This window comes from Solanum pennellii, chromosome 7 (genome assembly GCF_001406875.1).
Source record: "Solanum pennellii chromosome 7, SPENNV200".
Lineage (NCBI taxonomy): Eukaryota > Viridiplantae > Streptophyta > Magnoliopsida > Solanales > Solanaceae > Solanum > Solanum pennellii.
In genome coordinates this window covers 36,129,800-36,147,781 of record NC_028643.1, presented here as the reverse complement: position 1 = coordinate 36,147,781, position 17,982 = coordinate 36,129,800, and positions in this window count along the sequence as shown.

The following is a 17,982-nucleotide window of genomic DNA, read 5'->3' as shown; positions in this document are numbered from 1 at the left end:
ATGTTAGCTTGAGATTTTATGTTTCTGTAATCAAGGACATAACTTCCAATGTAAGTGTCTACAATTGTACAATAGTAAAGTAATCTAACCAAGGGTTGGGGTCGTTTCCACAGGGAATGGTTGTGAGAATAAATTAAAAAATAAAATTAAATTCAAACTAATCATAGCTAAAGATATTATCTAATAAAAACATTTTAAATGAGAGGGGTGATGCAAGCGTCAAATATCAATGGAGAGGGGTTTTGCACTTGAAAACAATAAGAGAGACTCATGGGAAACGGGATTCTTGGGATGTGATATGAGTACGGGATAGACTAAATTATTAATTACATGCTTTCAATGATAATTTTGTTGAACATTTCTGACTAGGCTAGATAATACTGGGGGTAAACTTTTTTTGAAACAACTTACACGAATCAAATGAGTTCCTTTTGGTCGCCCACTTTCCACATGAAGAATAACACTCTCTTGAGTTGAGTGTGTGGGAGAAATACCAGAGTTCACTCTCTCGAGCTGAACTTTATTCGAACCAATCAAACCGGTCATCAATTTAGTAGTCTTAGTTTTATGACCTCTCGCTCGAGCAAGACGGAAACATAAAGGTGAAATTGTATTTGCAACTACAATTTAAATAAATTATAACACAAAATCTAAATCAAGAAACAATTAAACAAAAAATAAACTAACAACAAGCAAGACCCTACAGACAATCTAACCCATATTTAATAAACTTACACCCCAAGAATTAGGATTTTAGCTAGACATATTCAAGACATAGAAATTTATACTAAAATGAGTTTGCATTCAAATGGATGTTAAGATTTTAAGTCTTGATACAAGCCAAAAAAAGAAGAATCTAAGAGACCTAAGCCCAAATTCTAGGAGATGAAATCCTTTGAATCATAAAGTTCTTCATAACCCTCTTCAAACTTAGAAATCAAAAGTTAAAGCTAAAACATTATTGTTTCATACAAAGGAATTCAATCCCTAAGCTAAAGGAAATAACTATTATTTATAGCTTTCAAAAAGTTGTGTTGCGAAGTACCACTCGCCGCAATTAGTCGGGATGGCCGATCAACTCGACAATCAACCCTTTGGTATGTTAATCACCGTCATGTTCTAGCCTATAACACCTTTGTCTTTTGGATTATTGGGCGACATAGTACTGCTTCGCGGAACTACTCGGTGACCCGTCGAATTCTCCTTTTTTTCCTTTCCTTTTGGGCTCAGCTAAAAAAACGGGATGCTACACCATGCATAATAAAAGAGCTTCTACTATTAGCCTTTTATATTTACACCATGCATAATAAAAGAGCTTCTACTATTATCCTTCTAAATATAAAAATATTTATTGTTTAAACATATTAATGTACAAATAATGTATTGAACTTCAATTTAATAGTTTACTAGTAAAATTACCCGTGCTTTGCTCAGGAATTTTATATCATAAAATTTATAAAATAATACTTTAAAACTATCAGTCGTTGAAACTAAAACACAATATTTTCTTACATACACTATTAAGTGGTAACAAACATTAATAATGCAAATGAAAATGAAATTTAATACATCTGATCATTTATCATTAATATAATAGAAGAATTAATTAATGACTATAAAAGTACATAGCAAGATCTATAGCATAAGCAATGGTGTGAGTCACTCAACGGGAACCATGCACACAAATATTTAGTTGTGAAGAAGGAGGAGGAGGTGGTTTAGAACTTTCATTGTTTTAAAATGAGAGGAAATCCTTTTTTTATAGACAACAAATGGTAGCATGAATAAATGTTATGTTTTTTGTGCTTTACCATAAATGTTACAACTATTTGAAAAAGTTTGTAACGGTCACAACCTTCTTAAAATTCACAACTTTCATGAAAGTAACAACTCTTCATTAAACTTGCAAATTTGCATAAAAGTCGCAACTTTTCACAAGACTCTTAACTTTTCATAAAAGTCACAAATCTTCATAAAAGTCATAACTATTCATAAAAATCAAAACTTTTTATAAAATCACAACTTTTAATTTAAGTCACAAATCATCATTAAAGTCGCAACTCGTCATAAAAGTCACAACTTTTCTTCGAAGGGGAAGACCAATTTTGGAAACAACAAAATTTAAAAGGGAAAATTCTCGTTTGTGGTGGTGCCATGTGTGTGTATATATATAGATATTAAAAGATTCAACTGTTTTGAAAGGTTAAAACCTTTTATATAAGTCACAACTTTTCATTGAAGTTAAACTTTTCATTAAAATCTTAACTTTTCATAATGAAAAAATAGGTTCTTAAAAAAGTCACAACATGTGAAGCTCAAATTGTTTAACTAGTTAAAAATAATGGAAAAATAGGTTCTTAAAAACTATTAGCAATATTCCACATGAATTTGATTATTTGTCATTATCACATGACTCAAGAAATGAATAAATTATTTACGAAATAATAAATCATTGATTTTTAATCAACATTAAAAGGAAAATAAAGAAGAAACTAAGAATATATGTAAAAAGGCATTTCGTAATAAAAAGAGACTTTTACGTTGTATATAGATTATACAATTGTGATATATTTCTTACGAGAAAATTCAAAAATTTATTAACATATTCAAAAAAGAAATTATGATTGAACATGAAAACAATTATAACATTTGAATTTGCATAATGAATTTCTTCAATTGATAAGTAAGAAATTTCATAACTATGTAAAGATAGATAATATGTATGTTTTATATAGTACTTTTAAGTTATAGTATTTAATATAGAATATCAAAATATGAATTTTTGGAACCGAGTACGATATTTATGTTCTGCACTATAAATATAAGTACTATATGTGTATCATATATTATTATAGGTGGGAAGCTCCTAACCTCAAAGTTGAATTACCATTTTATCCTTAATTTACCTCTAAAGTAAATTAATATTAATATCTATTTAATTAATTAAATATTAAGTAAAAGTTATATATAAATTCATGCATCAAATAAGATCTTAATGCATCCTATATTCATGTACTAATTAAATGTAGATAATGAAGAGTCTAATAACCTTTCAATTTTAATTTGTAAGATAAGTGGGGGTAAGTGAAGAGTCTATCAAACATACTGACACCACATTATTTATATTCCTTGTGTTACTCAAGTTTGTAATCTTCTTGCATTCTACAGTAGGTTAGACTACATCCCTTGTAAAATTTTCATTACCAGTTTATAATTATAAGAATTCTTACTATTTTATTTATTTGTATTCTTTAAAATTTCATGCATATTCATCTTCTTTTTGTTGTGAAATAAGTAAATTATGATAGTTACAAGATGAATATACTCCAATATGATGTTGTAAGTAAATATTTATCTTTCATATCTCCATCGTTTTGAGTTCTTAAATATAACTTCGTAGTTGATTATTGTATTTTTGTAGTCAACCTTTCTTCTATTTTTAGGATATATATAGTAAAGCTAATCACATTTTGTATTTCTCATTAATTATTTTGAGGGTAAACATGTTAAATCTCATAGAATAATAATAATGTCTCTTTCATTGTTTGATAATCATTTATCTTTTTAAACCAACATATTTGTCCTANATGTTTTGTCTAGAGTAAGTCTACTTTTAACAAAATGTAATTCAATTAGTATGAAAATATTTTTTTCTATATATTTTAATGTGATGTCATTTATTATGGATGTCATGTCTTTATTTACTCCTTTTTTTTAATTTGAAAGTAATTTTTTCTATAAATTTGATGGTATACCGCCCAAACATTTTGTAATATTTTTCTTTATACGTATCTTTTTTGTAGACAATTTCTTTTTTGATTATTAAAACTTGTGTTTAGTTATTAAAATATATTAATTCCTCTGATAAAATAAAATATTAATTTTTCATGAAGCCTCCAACATCTAACACAATATTTTTATGTTATATTTTGTGCATAGTTATATTCTTATGTTAAACTTAGGTATGAAAGGACTTAGATTTGAACTTAGCTATATAAATTATACTTTTCTTATATCAATTAGGGGACAAACGTGCGATGCACGTTCCGAGCACTAGTATATTAAAAATAACCAGAGACAATAACTTTGCTGAAACATAAATAACAGAGTTTAAAAATGTACTATAAACAATCATTAATATCAAAAGCATAAATTAATGTGTAGAAAAATATACTAGTATAAGTAAAAGTAGATTGAAATAGAAAAGCAAAAATGGAGTCCACTAAACGTATAATACCCCCCTTAAGAAACTATTGCCTTCCAACACCAAAGGTTTACAAAATTACATTCTCTCATGATGGAAAAATTTTACTCACAAATTTATTGATACAAAATAGTGGTATCAGCAAGCCACTCAATAGGAACAAAGTACACAAATATTTAATTTTGCGAAAGCCGAAAAAGAAGATCAAAATTTTGTTTTTTTAAAATGAAAGGAAATTCCCCTATTTATCGACAACAAAGGGTAGTGTGAATAAATGTTTATTGTGTCTTATCATACATATTACAACTATTTGGAAAAGTTGCAACGCTTCAAAAAGTTCACAACCTTTCATAAAAGTCACAACTTTTGATAAATGTCGCAACTCTTCATTAAAGTCACATATTTTAACTAAAGATGAATGCTAGATTTTGAAATAAATAAATTTAAAAGGAAATTCTTGCTTGTGGTTGCATGTGTTGAACGCTAAACGACACCGCTTCCAATACTAGGTGTAGGCGGTCGTTATCTAGTATAAAACTCATCGAAGAGTTGGGGTTGAACCCAGAGAGAGCGGTACAATTTTGAATTCAGTTATGAAGTTATAAATGTAATCTTGTCGGTGGTACGAGTACAAATTTTCAAAAATATTAAAGTAAATTGGAGGGGTTGACAACTAATGCCAGATGGGGGGAATTGGTTTGTAAGTTAGAAACTAAGACAAATAGAAAGCAGGATAATCAACAATGTAGAGAGTACTTCACGGTGTGTGATCGATAATATGCTAATTTTTCTATATGGCTAATTGAAATTTACTAAAGGAATTCTAAATCTCAGTAGGTAAGTTAGAGTGTAGATGCAGTACCTTTCTCTCGAACAACTATTACAAATGAAGCAAGTTCTCTCAAATCTCAACAAGCTTAACAATATAAACAGCTAGAACATTTGTTTATCTACTTTCTCAAGCTAGATAGGTATAACATCTCGCAACTAGAAAAGGCCTAAAAAGGAGTGAAAATCTGGAAAAAGTTATTTTTGGGAAGTATAAGGAAATCCGGAAATTTTTAAGTAAGCAAAAAGTGTGTTTTTGGCCAACTTCATACGGAAATAACTCATAGCTCAGGTTGAGTTAGTTGTATTTTTAGATATGGTTGGAAATTCCTTTGAATGATCTATCCAATGTAGCTGCGTTTGCGAGAATTTCAGTTCGGATGAGTAAGTTATGCCCTTTAGAAGTTGGGCTGTTGGATTTAAGGAAATGTCCAAATCCGGGATTTTAAAGGGTATTTTAGTATTTTCATTGCCCTATTACTTTAATCCATTTTAGGAGTTTAATAGGGGTCAATACTGAACTAAGTCAGTTTTACAATATGGGATTTTCACGCTGGCTAAGGAGAAAGGAAATGAGAAGGAAGAAGGGAATAAGGGAAAATTCATCAAGATTGATCAAGAACGTTGTTGTTTTCACCGAAGGATTTCTTCTACAATTATGTGATATTGTGTCAAATTTGGGTTTGTTCGCCCACGTGCCAAGCATGTTTGATTCGGTGTGATTCTATCCTAGTAAGATTGGATTTTAAATGTTCTGGCATGTTGTCTTGAATTCTTTTCATTCTTGAACATGAGTTGAAGTTTAATAATTTCATGAGGTATAAAGTGTTGTTTATTGAGTTTAATAGGTTTGATAATTTTGTATATGATGTGGGAACATGAAATCTAAGTGAATTTAAGAAAAGAAATTGAATTAGAACGATGTTAGGTCAAAAAACAAGAGGAATGTTTTTCAAGTGTCACCTAGGGAAAACATGTGTGACACGCCCCATATATGCCAGTAGTCAAGCCGAAGGGCGCTTGCAGTGCACCCAAATGGGGCCCCTGACGTGCCTGAATCGGCATTTTTTCATCTACTTTCTTTAAGTCAGTCCATTTATGACTTTCTAAAGTGTTTTAACACTTCCTAATGATTCTAACCATGCTAAATGACTTCTAAACATATAGAAATAATCAAGAAACACAAATTACAACCTTTAATTCATAACTTCAAATTTAAAGAAAGTTAAGAGCCAAGTCTAGAAAGTTCTTACAGTCTTTTCAAGAAGTCTTTGACAAATATTATTAACTTTTTTAAGAATTGTAGATCAAACTGAGTAAAGAGTAAAGATAAGGAGAAAAAATTTATTTCAATTTACATGTCTTTCACAATTGTTTTAACTTTGTTTTGAGACTTAAGTATGAGTTTAGTTTATAGTAAAGTGAAGTCTTTTCCTAAAGAAGCATATGGTGACTAAGTATTCCCAAAGGAGTATAAATGTTTTAACATTTATTTAAGAACAAAAACTAAGATTTACAAAGAAACTTCGGGCTAGTTTTCAGAAGAGAGTAATAGCTTTCGAGATATAGAAAGCATGGAAACAGAGATATCCAACATAACCTTTGAGATAAGTTTTGATCACTAATATAAAACAACCTAATTAAGTATGTTTTAAAAACATAAGAGCTAATGTGATACTATTTTTTGGTGTAGTATTGACCATCAATATGGGGGAGTTCACATAACTCAGAGCCCCCACAGAGTTTCATCATGGGTAGAAAAGGGTCATACTCTTTAGATGACTTCTTTAGTGCTTTTAAGCATAGACTAGTGGATCAACTTAGTAGTTCAGGTTCTATACCAATGGAAAGGTATAAGACGAATGTCACTCCTAGAGCCTATACCCTAGGTGGGACTGGAACTCGGAGACCATTGCTGGCCTCGAGCGAATCCTTGGTCTGGCTTACTAAACTCAACGGAAAACTAAACTCATTCTCAAATAAAGAATTAAAAACATTCTTATCAAATAACTTAATTAATTGTTTTCGCCAAAATAGCACTAAGTCTCAACACTTGAACATATAAAATATAACTTAAATTAGATTCCAAAACTGAACTACTAACTGTCTATGAAGACTATAAAATAACTGAGATGGACGTTGGGACAGACCCCACAACATCCTAATGAACTAAGATAGAAAATCAATAGAAGGGTTGTCCTCCAGATGCAAGGAGACTCACCAAGTGACTGTGGAATGCTCGACTGGATCAATGGTGCGTTGTGCGCTGATCCTGGTTACCTGCGTCTGCATCATGAAATGATACTGGCCAATTGTCATCAGTATATTAAATGTACGAGTATGCGAGTTGGAAAGATAAATGATGACTTAAGCTTGAGTGGATTAAGATAACTTACCTTGGCTCTACTCAACTCAAGAATATGCTTAACTCAAAGTATGTATATAAAGTAATTTAAAACATATGCGATATATATAAAGCTTGTAAAACTACAAAACAATTTAGTTCGTTAAAGAAATGCAATAACAAACTCAACTTTACTCATATATGAAAATAATATAACATTTTAGGAGATTCTCTAACCAACAACCATCACTATGAGCCTAACTGATGGTACAATGTCTTATCTCACGTTGCAAAAGGACCATCTTACACCTTGCCATCGGTATAGGACCTTACTTAGCTTAGTGGATCAACAAGATTACCTTACGGGATCATCTAAAAAGTATGACCCGTCAATTCCAATGATGGCTTCAAGGATTACATGGATAATTCATTTAAGATGAATTCTCATTCCCACATCGGCGATCAATACTACTCCCAAAATATACTTTAGCTCATACTTTTAATAAAACTTTCTTCCTTGGGGTTGAGATAATTTACTGACCCTTTAGCTTTAAAAAGCTCCTTTTGGAATCAATGTTTCCCTTTTAGTTCAAAACTCGTTTAAAACTCTTAGTTTCCTTTAAACTTAAATGTGAAACCTTTATAAACCTTTTAGGGAATACTTAGTTCCCTTATAGCTTTTGAGAAATAAACCAACAAGAATTTAAAGAATTTTCATCAAGAACTCCATATTCATCATTCTATATACTCTGACTTGATGAATTGAAACAAATTGGGTGTAAATGGAAGGAACCAACACCGAATGATCTCACATACCTCGATAGGGATCACTCCGACGAAATCTACGCAACGATCTTGGTGAGTGTTGGACAATTCTTGATCTCCTTCTTCTTTTCTCCCAAGCCCTAATTGTTCCAAGTTTTTTCTAAAACTGATTTGAAATTTGGTTTTACCTCTAATATAAACTTAAAACGAATTTAAAAAAAACCATGGTGTAAAGACATCTTTACTCTTACTAAAATACGGATTGGATTTTGCTGAGCTCAACAAAAAAACATCCGAAAGGCATATCTCCCTCATACTACATTGGATTTTCGCAAACTTGGCGGAGTTGGAAAGATCTTCCAAAGGGATTTCAAACCATATAAAGAAATCATCCTAACTCCTCCTGATCTGGAAGTTATGACCGTTGGAAAATGACAAAAACTTACTTTTGAATGTTGGAAATTTTTCTAAATTTCTTTACTCATTCCAAAAATTGATTATTATTGGTTTCTTAGCTTAATCTTAGTTAATTCAAGTTACTAGATGTTACAAAAACCTGGCAGCGTGAGGAAAATTGACGTATCATCACTGTATCTCTTAAGTTATAGTTGTCGGATAGAGAAACTCACATAGAAGTAAAATGTATTTTATATACACAGTTCTATGGTACTTTTACATATATATAAGAGTTATATTGTATCTTTGCATACATACAGAGTTGTCATCATGTTTTAAAAAAGTTTTATTTATATTGCACTTGTTTTAAATTGATATATATTAAAATGAGTACAGTCTTGTAGAATTGAGTTTAGCCAGGTAAGTTCTTCAAATTCTCATTTCAAGTCTATATTGCAATATTTAGCATTCAAACTCGCGTACTCTTACATTCAATGTATAGATATCAGTTGAACGGCATCCTATCATGATGTAGACGTAGGTAACGAGGATCGGCATCTAGAGCACTATTGATCTAGTAGAGCACTCCAGAGAAATTGGTGAGTATCCTTTCATTATGGAGCACTCTTTTACTTTCTTTCTGGTTTAGTTCATTAGGATATTGTAGAGTATGTCCCGACACCCACCTCAATTTTTGTGGCTTCCTAGATAGACAGTCAAATGTTAGTTCGTTGAGCCTTTTCAGTATTACTTCTTATTATTAAGACAGGTTGAAAAATTTGGCCAAGTTTGAAAGTTTGAGTTTAAAAAATATTCTCAGTTATTACATTCTTTCAATTTATTTAAATTTATTGATCATTGTCGTACACTGAGTTATAGAGTGCCGAACCCGCCCAGGGTGTCGGCACAGGGGGTAATAAATTTTGTATTAGAGTACAGATTTCAAGAGCCTAAAAGTCTATGAAGTCGTGTTTGTAGAATACTACTTATCAGTGTGAAGCGCGCCACATCTATAATTACGAGGCTGTAACATTTAGGAACTATCTCATTTCTTTAAGACTCGTTTAGTGCATTAGAATTTATCTTCAATAGTTTCTTTATAACTCATGATTGCGCGTGTTTTCAGAAAATTATACCTCCACGAAGAGAAGCAAGAGGTCATCTTGCTAGGAGTAGTGGTGAGGACCATGGGGTACCGAATGAACCTAAAGTGCAACCCAGAGAGAGATTACCAAGGAGAATATAGAGAGGCAATTAGGATGTTGAGTCATGCTCTTACTAATCTGGTTTGTCACACTAGAGGAGCTCAACAAGAAGAGGTTCTCACTTTGAGTATTCATTAGTTCTTGATGATGAATCCCCAAAGTTTCACTGGTTCGAGCACTACTTAGGATCTGGAGAATTTCATTGAGGAACTGAAAAAGGTGTCTGAAATAATGTATGTTGCTGACACAGGGAGGGTTCAGCTAGCTGCATATCAACTCCAGGGTGTTGCTAGAACTTGGTTTGGTTAGTGGAAAGAGGGTAGAGATGAGGATGCACCATATGTGAGTTGGGATTTTTTTGAGGAGGCCTTCTTGAAGAATTTCTTTCCCAAAAAACTGAAAGAGGCCATGGTACGTGAGTTCCTCACACACACACACCACCTTCTCTATGTGTTCTTGAATATAGGTTGAAATTTACCCAACAATCCCATTATGCAGCATAGATGGTTAAGGACATGACGAGTAGAATAAGTTTATTCGTTCTTTGTTTGGGCCGTCTATCAAGCAAAGAGGGTCGTACATCAATATTAATTGGGGACATGGACATTTTGAGGTTCATGATCTATGTGCAATGCGTAGAGGAAGAAAATCTAAAAGATAGAGAGGAATTTAAAAATAATAGGCTAAGACATGGAATAAATCCGGGCAGAAGAAGAGGACTGTCAACCGGTCGTCGTTCTTGAAAAAACAGAAGGGACCTTTTCCATTGTCTGATAGTGCACCTGAACCTGAGAACATATGTGAATATAATAACTAGAATTTCAGGGCTACACCTGCTTATTCTTATAGTAGCATGCCTGCTACATACACCCTGTGTGACATGAACCATTTAGGTGCTCATCGTGATGGATCCACCGGTTGTCAAGTGTGGTCAAAATGAGCATTTCATGTGATAGTGTCTGAAGAAAAAGTAAGGAAATAGAAATGGGGGCAACATAGCCCAATCTTCATCAAGTGCTCCATCAGGCAGGAACTCACTTAGGGGAGATACTTCTGATACTAGCGGAGGAACAAACCACTTGTATGCTTTCAACAATCGCCAAGAGCAAGTTGATTCACCAGAGGTTGTCGCTAGCATTATTCAAGTCTGACTTTACATTTTACCGATTGCTATACCCAGGAGCAAGTTTATCTTTTGTAACTCCATATGTTGCTACGAAATTTGATATTATTCCTCAGAAACATAGTGAATCATTCACTATTACTACACTTGTTGGTGAGTCCATTCTAAAAGAAAGATTCTTTTGTGATTTTCCTATTTCTATTAATCAGTAGAGTACAATAGCTGATTTAATTGAGTAAGACATGGCATATTTCAATGTCATTGTTTGTATTGAATGGCTTCATGCCTGTTATACCTTGGTTTAGTGTAGAACTCGATACTCAAGTTAAGTTTCCAAATGAGTCAGTCTTAGATTTGAAAAATAATTCAGCATAGCCTAAGGGTCGTTTTATTTCGTACCTTAAGAAAGAAAGTTAGTTTCTCAGGGGTGTGTTTATAACATAGTCCGAGTTAATGAATCAAGTGTTGAGGTATATCTTTATGAGTCAGTTTCAGAGTTTCCAGAATTATTTCCAGATGTTCTTTGTGGAGTCCTTCCTAAGAGAGACAGAGAGATTTTTGTATAGATCTTCTTCAAGATACTCGTCCCATATATTTTATTCCATATATAATGACACCACAATAGTTGAAGGAACTTAACGAGAAGTTGAAAGACCTTTTAGAGAAAGGTTTTATTCGACAAAATGTCTCACCTTAGGGTGCTCCAGTCTTGTTTGTGAGGAAGAAAGATTGTTCCCCTAGGATGTGTAAAGATTACTGTCAATTGAACAAGGTTACCACAAGAATAAGTATCCCCTCCAAGGAATTGATGATTTGTTTGACTAACTTTAGGGTGCCAACTATTTTTCCATGATAAATCTCAGATTTGGCTACCATCAGTTAAGAGTAAGGGAGTGTGATATTCCAAAGACAACTTTCAGAACAAAATATGGGCATTATGAGTTTTTCGTCATGTCTTTTGATTGACAAATACGCCTGCACCATTCATGGATATTAAGAATAAAGTTTTCGAACCTCATTTAGATATGTTTTTATCATCATCATTGATGGAATACTAATCTATTTAAGGAATGAAGAAGATCATGCTAGTTATCGCAGAATAGTTCTTCATACTTTGAAGGATGGACAGTTGTATGCCAAGTTCTCTAAGTGTGAGTTTTTACTTGAGTCTGTGGCATTCTTTTGTCACATAGCTTCTGGTGATGGTATAAGATTTGAAACCTAGCGAATTCGAGAAATGAAGAATTTTCCTAGACCCATATCTCCAACTTATTTTTGGAGTTTCTTGGGTTTGGTTGGCTAATATAGGAGATTTGTAAAAGGTTTCTCGTCCATTTTGTCTACTTTGACGAAGTTGACTCGGAAAACCATCAAGTTTCAATGTTCTAAATCTTGTGAAAAATGTTTTCAAGAATTGAAGAATAGGTGGACTATTGCCTCAGTTATGACTTTACCGGTAAGTACTCAAGGTTTTGTGGTTTATTTTGATGCATCTAGAGTTGGTTTGGGTTGTGTGCTAACGCAGAATGGAAAGGTTATAGCATATGCCTCAAGACAGTTGAAAGTCCAAGAGAAGAATTACCCAACGCAAGATTTAGAGTTGGCTGTTGTAGTTTTTACCTTGAAAATATGGCATCTCTATTTGTATGGTGTTCATGTTGATGCCTTCACTGATCACAAGATACTATATATGTGTTTACTCACAAGATCTTAATCACTTACAAAGGAGGTGGTTAGAATTACTCGACGATTATGATATGAGTATTCTTTACCGCCTAGGTAAAGTTAATGTTGTCAACGAGGCCTAAAGCAGGTTGTCTATAAGTAGTTCCACCCATCTTGAAGAAGAGAAGAAAGAACTAGCAAAAGATGTGCATAGACTGGCACGCTTAGGAGTCCGACTCATATATTTCACTAATGGAGGTATAATGGTGACCAATGGGGCTGATTCATCAATAATGTCAGAAATGAAAGAGAAACAGGACAAATATACTGTTTTTCTTGAATTGAAGACAAATGTTCATAAGCAAAAGGTGTTAGCTTTTGAAAAGGGAGGAGATCGTGTATTGAGATATATAGGTACACTCTGCGTAGCAATGGTGGATGGATTCCAAGAGCAAACCATGGAGGTAAATCATAACTCCTGATATTCCATTCATCTATGTTTCACCAAAATGTATCGTGACTTTAGAGAAGTATATTAGTGGAATGGTATGAAGAATTGCATTGCAAATTTTTGGCTAAGTGTCCCAATTGCCATCAAGTAAAAGATGAGCATCAAAGGTTTGGTGGTTTGGCTCAGAATATTTTACTTCCGGAATGGAAGTGGGAGATGATTATGGATTCATCACAAGTTTACTAAGGTCTCGCATACAACATTATTCTATTTGGGTTATTGTGGATAGAATGAAAAAATCAACCCACTTTTTCCTGGTAAATACTTGTTTGTAAGCAGAAGATTATGCTATGTTATATATTAAAGAGATGGTAAGACTTGATGGAGTTCCGATTTCAATAATTTTGGATAGAGATGCACAATTTTCTACACAATTCTGGAAATCATTCAGAAAGGTTTGGGTTCAAAGGTAAACTTAAGTATTGTGTTTCAACCTCATAGAATGGGCAAGTATAAAGAAAACTATCCATACTTTAAAGAAATAGTTGAGGGCATACGTGATTGATTTCAAAGGTAATTAGGATGATCACCTAACTCTAATTGAGTTTTCCTACAACAATAGCTACCACTCTAGCATCAAAATGACTCTATATGTAGCTCCTTATGGGAGAATATACAAATCATCTATTGGATGATTTTATGTTGGTGAAGCTGGGCTGATAGAACGAGATCTAGTTCATCAAGCTATAGGGAAATAGACGGTAATTCAATAAAGGCTGAAAATGGCAAAGAGTCTTCATAAATCCTACATTGATGTTAGGAGAAGAGAGCTAGAGTTTGAAGTAGACTATTGAGTATACTTAAAAGTTTGACCTATGAAGGGTGCTATGAGGTTTAGTAACAAAAGGAAACTCAGTAGCCGGTATATTGGACCACATAAAATATCCAAGAGAATTTGCAATGTATCTTACGAGTTGGAGCTACCAAAAGAGTTAGTAGTAATTCATCTGGTATTTCATGTCTCCAAGTTGAAGAAGTTCATGGGTTATCCTTCTTTGATCAGACCACCTGAAAATATTGGGATCAAAGATGACTTTTCTTATGAGGAGATTCCTGTGCAAATTCAAGATCGCCATGTTTGCAAGTACAGAACAAAGGAAGTTGCATTAGTCAAAGTCCTTTGGAGGAACTAGTTTGTTGAAAAAGCTACTTGGGAAGATGAAAAGGATATGAATAAGAGATATCCACATCTTTTTGAATCCAGAGAAAATGCAGTCAAAGGAACTAATTTTCTTGTTAGTACTCTTTAAGTTATGAGTTAGCATGTTGTTGTTACATTTGTTTGTTGGGTGTCTGAAATTTACATTACTACCCTTATTATAGAAATAATAACCTCATCCGAGGATGAATATTCCCTAGAGGAAGATATTGTGACATATCGCAACTAGAAAGAATTAGAAAGGAGTTATAACTCTGCAAATAGTTATTTTTTTTAGTATTAGGAAATCTGGAATTTTTAAGTTAAAAGTTATTTGGTCAACTACAAATGGCGATAACTCCTTGATCAAGAAGAGTTAGGTGTAGTTTCTGATATCATTAGGAAGCCATTGGAATGATCTATCTAACGCCGGCGAGTTTGTGCAAATCCGAGTTTGGATAAGTGATTTATGCCATTTGGAAGTTGGGCTGCTTGATTTAAGGAAATGTCCAAATCCGGGATCTTAAAGGGTATATTTGTCTTTTTATTACCCTATTATGTTGATCCGTTTTAGAAGTTTAATAGGTTTCAAGACTGAACTCAGTCAACTTTAAAATATGGGATTTCCACGCAACGGCTGAGGAAAAAGGAATAGAGAAAGGAGAAGGGAATAAGAACAAATTCATAAAGATTAACCAAGAACGTTGATATTCTTGCCAAAGGATTTCTTCTACCAGGTGTGAGAGTCTATATAAACTTTGTCTTTGTTCACCCACATGCCAAGGATGTTTGATTCTGCTTTATTTTATCTTTAAAAAAGGGATTTTGAATGTTCAACAATATTATTCTTGAATTTCATTCGTTCTTGAAAATGAGTTAAGTTTGTAACTTTCTTGAGGTATAAAGTGTTGTTTTTTAAGTTCATTGGGTTAGATACTTTTGTATATGATGTGGGTATACATGAAATCTATGTTAATTTGAGAAAAAGAAATTGAATTTAGAACGAGTTAAGGTGAAGAGAAGAGGAATGTTCGTCAGGCGTCACCTAGGGAAAGCAGGCATGGCACGCCCCATCTATGCTAGAGGACCTGGGGCGGCGTGCCTACAGTGCGCCCTTATAGGGCCTTAGAACTTTGCGGCGGGCACGGCGCGCCTTAATCGGCGTTTTCACCCAGTTTGATTAATACAATCCCTTTAAACCTTTCTAAAGTGTTTTAACACTTCCTAATGATTCTAACTACTCTAATGACTTCTAAACATATATAAATCATAAGAAACATGAATTACAACCTTGAATTCATACCTTCAAGTTCAAGGAAAGTTAAGAGTCAAGTCGAGAAACCTCTTAGTGTCTTTTCAAGAAGTCTATCAGAAATGCATTTAGTATTGTTGTAATACTTAAAGATCAAGTTGAGTAAAGAGTAAAGATAAGGAGAAGAAGTTCATTTCAGTTCGCCGTTTTTAATTAAAAATAATGATTTATAATTTATTTAAAAAAAAGGTACACCATCCGTCACTTTATTTTAATTAAAAAAATTCAATTATTTAATTAAATAAGCGACAACGGCTTCTCTATGTCCGTCACTTTTTGGTCAAATTAATCATTATTTATTAATTAAAATTTTATAAGAAAGCGATGGACAATGTTTCTTAGTCCGTCGCTTTTTTGGCAAAATATTTGTCAAACGTCTGTTAAAAAAGCGACGGACATAGAGACGTTGTCCGACACTTTTTGTTAAGTATATAAAAGAGAATCACTATTTTTCCCCATTCCCTATTTCCCCAAACTAGAAAATTTCAAACTCTCCCCACCTTCACTATCGAACCACCACCTCCACTGCTGGACCTGTTGCTCGTCGATACTGAAGTTGCTGCTGAAGCCGCCGCTGCCCTTGCACTCCTGTCTCTTCAATATCCCCTTCTACCTTTAAGGTTAGGTTATAATTAATTAATGTTTTACATTTTTTTTCTTAAATTGAATTATATTTTGATGTTATTAGCTATTTAATTTTAATTAGTTTATTGATTTTCAGTTTGAATTAGAATTATTTGTTAGTTAGTGAATTAAAAATTTTATTGTTATGGTTAGTTTGAATTAGGGTATGATATTAGGATTTGTTTGAAGTTGTGTAATTTCTAGTTAATTAGTTTTATTTGGGCATTGTAGGATTAGTGTGCATTAGAGTTTATTTTAGGAGTTATTTGAATTTAGGTATTAGGAATAGCTTGCTATTTTGAATTTATTATTTTAGCAGTAGTTAAATTTTAGGATTTTAGGATTAGTTTGAAATTTGTGATTTTAATACTAGTTTGAATTTGGATTTAAGAGTAGTTTGAAATTTATTTGAGATTTTATAGGACCACTAATAGTTTGAATATGGCATTTAACTAGTATAGCTAGTTTGATTTTTTAATTCTAGGTGTACTTTTAATTTAGGATTTTAAGACTAGTTTGAATTTAGTATTTAGGACTATTTTTAATTTGAAATTATAGGACTAGTTCGATTTTTGAATTCTAGGAGTACTTTGAATTTATAATTTTAAGCCTAGGGATTTTTATTACAATTTAACTAGAAATTATAATTAAAACAAAATTGAACTTAATTTGAATATAATTAATTAGTATTGATTAATTAATTTATCATTAACTTTCTTGACCGTGAACAAGTGGAACTTAATGAATAGTACCAAACAATTAAACGTATTTTGAAGTTGAACTTGGACTGGAACTTGAACTTGAACTTGAACTTGAACTTAGAATTTGAACTTGAACTTCAACTAAGAATTTGAACTCGAACTTAGAACTTGAACTTGAAATTAAAATTTGAACCTTAAATTAGAACTTGAAGTTAAAATTAGAATTTGAACTTAATATTAGAATTTGAACTTGAAGTTAGAACTTGAACTTGAAGTTCGAACTTGAACTTAGAATCGAAATTTAACTTGAACTTAGAACATGAACTTGCAATTAGAACTTGAACTTGGAACTAATTAATCAGGTTATATATATATATATATATATATATATATATATATATTCAACCTGATTAATATATATATATATAAAATAAAGTTTTGAAATTAGATATGAAGTTGAATTAAAAACTTGAACTTCTTAAAACTTGAATATATATTAAACTAATTTTAGAATGTTTCATGCTACGTTACATAGGAAGCTCAACATTTAAATAAATTTGATACAATACTATATTGATTCTTTAATCAAAGTAGGAGATAAGGTTGGTTCTTATAAATTTCTTTAAGTTCAATTAAAATTATTTACAATAATTTGTTTGTGTCCTTCTATTATTGATACTTTGCTTTAATTTTTACATAATTGATTTGTGTTAATCGAGTGTTTATTTAGTATAATTACCAACACTGGTTGATCGTATTGATCACAAAATTGATTTTCTTGCAAGATTGATTTATGTCCATCTAATGTTGACACTTAGCTTTAATTTATAAATAATATCGTAGGTAAGCATAAGTACCAACACTAGTTGATCCTATTGATGACAAAATTAATTTTCTTGCAGGATCGATTTGTATCCATCTAGTGTTGACCCTTAACTTTAAATTAGAAATTATGTGTTTGTTCAGAGTAAGTGCAAACACTAGTTGATCCTATTAATGACAAAATTTATTTTCTTGCAAGATCGACTTGTGTCCATCTAGTGTTGACACGTAGCGTTAATTTTGAAATAATATAGTTTTAAGCATAAGTACCAACAATAGTTGATCATGTTGATGACAAAATTTATTTTCTTACAAGATCAACTGTGTCCCTCTAATGTTGATAT